This window comes from Equus przewalskii, chromosome 4 (assembly GCF_037783145.1).
Source record: "Equus przewalskii isolate Varuska chromosome 4, EquPr2, whole genome shotgun sequence".
Taxonomy (NCBI): Eukaryota; Metazoa; Chordata; class Mammalia; order Perissodactyla; family Equidae; genus Equus; species Equus przewalskii.
The window spans coordinates 65,740,978-65,744,877 of NC_091834.1; the positions used below are offsets into that span (position 1 = coordinate 65,740,978).

General features: G+C 43.8%; 1 long non-coding RNA gene across 2 annotated transcripts; it reads right to left on the reverse strand.

Annotated features, from left to right (window-relative positions):
• Positions 1–358: 358 nt before the first annotated feature.
• Positions 359–3,163, reverse strand: LOC139082875 (uncharacterized). 2 transcript variants are annotated; one of them, XR_011539212.1, is made up of 3 exons: positions 3,021–3,139; positions 1,627–1,817; positions 359–1,277 (listed from the first exon to the last, which is right to left on the reverse strand). It is a non-coding gene; the product is annotated as an uncharacterized lncRNA (long non-coding RNA). The 2 variants fall into 2 exon arrangements; XR_011539213.1 differs by lacking the exon at positions 1,627–1,817 and having other exon boundaries at positions 3,021–3,163.
• Positions 3,164–3,900: the final 737 nt, after the last annotated feature.

Here is a 3,900-nt window from a genome sequence, read left to right on the forward strand (position 1 = left end):
CCTATGTGACCGATGTCTTTATAAGAAATTAGGACACAGTCACACATAAAGGAAAAACAGTGTGAAGACACAGGGAGAAGAAGACCATCTACAAGCCAGGGAATGACCCCAAGCGTCCTTCACACACATGAGGTCTTTCAGGAGGACGGAGTCAGAAGAAACCAGTCCTGCCAATCTTGACTTTGGACTTCCAGCCTCCAGAATTGTGAGACAATACACTTCGTGTGTAAGCCACCCCGTCTGCAGTACCTCGTTAAGGCAACTCCAACAGACTGATGCACTGAGGGTCCAGGCATGGAAGTGGACGGGAGCAGAGTGGGGCGTGGATGATCCCAATGTGCGTGGCCTGGGGAACAGCTTGTACAGTCATGACCTTGGATGCAGCACCTCAGCTGAGTCTGATTCTTCATTTCTCAGGAGTTCTTCACCTCACTGTAGCCTTGGGTGAGCCAAGTCTGGCTGCAAAGAGGGATATTTTCACTCAGCAAGGCTGAGGGGCCCTAGGAGTGTGGCTCCCCCACTTGTTGATGTGTGCGGGTGGGCCCCTCAGCGCAGACTTCCTGTGTCTCCTCCCAGTACAACAGTCCACTCCTTCTCTGGCCTCCTTGCAGAAACTATTTGTTTTTGCCTTTTGACCTTTACTCCTGGAAGCCATGGAGACACAGCATTCAAGAGGATTCGTGGAAAGCAAGCTGTCTTTTTTTTTTCGTTTTTGACAGATGCTGAGGTTATCTTGCTGTTTGTACTACAGACACACCATAAACGTTTTTCTGAGTAAACCTCTGCATGTTCCTGTGAAATTTCCTCATCTTCCAAGTGGACAATGCAACAATACAAACATTGATACTGAAGAAAAGAACTTCTGAAAAGTCTCAGGCAAGGTCAGTGACATCATGGGAACACGACCACTTTCAGGAGTCCATACATTGGAAACTAAAATAATAAGGAAACATCTCCAACTCAAGAAATAAAATCATTTCTTCTCCTTTGTAGTTTTTGGCAGTTGGCTAACAAGCACTTGTAGACCGACTAATTGGTCTAGTCCAATTTTGTCTCCTCTGTGTGAACCGGAGTGTGAGGGTATATTTGTGTGTTTTTAACCTTAATCCTCATCATAGTGTTTTCAGATAATAGAGGAGATGGAGTTACTCTTCCAAACTGCTTGCTTTCGTTTTAAGCACTGGAGGTGCTGTCCTGGGCATCCTGTCAGGGCTGCAGACTCACTGCAAGAGACAGAATCCGTTCCATGCATCTTCCTGTCAATCCAAGCTCGCGGACTGGAAGCATGGAGAGAAAGTAGACAGAGAAGTTAAGTTGGACCCATCAGTGTCCTTCGGTTTTGTTGAAATTTGCTGCTATGGCCAGTTGTTGTTGTTTTTCACTTCAATATCCTGGATTTGAGGGTTTTACATTTCCTAATAAAGTAATGTGTGTGTTTGTTTGCACTAATGGCCTGAGTAGTGGTGCTGTGGGAGAGCCCTCCTCATTGCCAATAGGCCCACCCCGACCCAGCCTTTCACAGGGCTGTGTTCTGTGCACGTGGCACCGAGTGCACATAAGGGGAGAGCTGCCTTGGTTCTGTTTTGCAACTGCTATCTTTGTGTGTTTCTTCATTTTTCTTGATACCTCTTGTGTGTCGTAATAACTGGAATCCAGTGATTATGTAAGGCAGACTGTCAGCCTTTATTTGGAGAATATCGAATTGCAGTGAAGGTCAGGAGTGGGTCATGCACAGGCATGGGGTCTTTCGGGAGGACACAAGAGCTAGCAGCTGTAACTCTCCATTACATGGCAATGAGGCCATTTCTGGCAATGTTCTGTTAAAAAAAATAATAAACGTTTCAGAGCCTCATCTGCATAACAGTAACAAAATTCAGTTTCTCTAAACACCTAGAATGTGGGGCCGGCCCGGTGGTGCAGCCGTTAAGTTTGCACGTTCCGCTTCGGTGGCCCGGGGTTCACAGTTTCGGATCCCCGGTGCGGACATGGCACCGCTTGGCATGCCATGCTGTGGTAGGTGTCCCACATATAAAGTAGAGGAACATGGGCATGGATGTTAGCTCAGGGCCAGTCTTCCTCAGCAAAAAGAGGAGGATTGGCAGCAGATGTTAGCTCAAAACAAAACAAAACAAAAACACCTAAAATGTGTTTTCTATATACTTGTTTTCTGCATTTTCACAATGAAATACTTCGCCATCTTCATTTCACCACAATTCCAGCAAGTTCCTGTCCACAGCCCATTTAGAGGATCAACTTGTTTTACACATGTCAAGGACATCAACTGGTGAAATAATTCAAACTAACCAAGAACTAAAATGCTGTGTTCTAAATGTGTGCTTTCACTTCTTAGTTAAACACTGTACTATATTATGAAAATATATTCAAGAAATCATTAATGTAAATAATAGTATTTCTTATGGTGACATGCTAAAATAAGCTGGCTATAATAGGTAAAGTCTATGTGTTTGACTTTTATGGAATTCTGAAAATCAGCAGCACAGAAAAATGGTTTAATTTAAGCACGTGGGGCTTAAAAAGAAATTAATCCTTGAGACACGATATCTGGTTTGCTTACTATACGTATATCCTTGCATTCTCTTCCACAGCACTGGATGACCAGTGACATAAATCTGTGACAACTTGTGACAAGTCTTATATATTACACAGTTCAAAGCATTATATTGGTATAAATTTGGTTTGATAAAGCTTTGCTTAATTTAGAGGTTAAAAAGTAATGTTCACTTTCAGTTAAGTAATTTCCATGGTGAAATGGTTTAAATTGAAGTGACGTAAAACAATTATTTTCACCTAAAAATGTGTTATATTGCAGCTGTAATTCAAGTCGGCTTTAGAAAATTATGTCCTTTTGTCTCCTTACCAATGAGTTTAGAGAGTTAGTGATTTGCCTGGGAGAGTGGCTCTAATATTTGGGATAGAAGGTCACTTTTCACATATCTGTCTGCCATGCACACAAACTCACGCCTTCCGCCTCACACACCCTTGCTTCCTGTGCCACTTACCCTTCGAGGCTGATTTCCAGGCCTATGCACAAGGGCAACACGGATCTCCTCTTCCCTGAGCCCCAGCAGCCCCATAAGTCCACGTCCTCAGAAGAGGAAACCGAAGGCACCACTTTCCAAACCCTCAGAATTGCCAATCTCACATGACCATTCACCCCCAGGGAGACTGAGCCAAGAGACCGATGTCAAACATTTGTCTGAAATTGCCAAGTCAAATACACGCAAACCCCATCCCCCTAAATAAAGAGCAGCAGTTCCATGATAGAGATACAGAACACCAAAGACCAAACATTCATTTCTCAGGACAGCAGTGGCATGGAACAAGCTCTGCATCTGTTGGCCCAGGAAGCCCCAACACACAGGTTAGCTCCCCAGATGACCCTTGGGGCTGGGCCAACCTGTCCGCTGCTATTCCAGCTACTGCATGTCTTATGTATTTGATGCCTGTGGCCTCAACATATCTGATGTGTCTAATTAATGCAAAAGAACCCAAAGTGCCATTGCCACAGAAACCAGTGCATGGGGCCAGGCTATTCAAGTGTCATTTTTCATGATTTCCAGTGTTGGCCTGTCCTCATGCCCCAAATTCTGTGATTATAGATTCAACCTTTGCTTCCTGGTAAAAAGTTGTCCTTGCTGACAGAGAAAAGCGATATATTGGATCATTCCTTCATTCCAGAGCCTCACCACTGAGCTGAGCAATGATATTCGTGGTTTCATTCTCCTCCTTGTCTTGCTATCTATCAATCTGTCTTCAAACTGTATCTCCAAATTCCCTGATTCTTTTGAGTAATTCTGGTCCCAAGACTTGGAAGACAGCTCAGCCAAGAAAATTCCCAACCATAAAAAATTAAAAAAAGAAAAAAAAAAAAGGAAACCC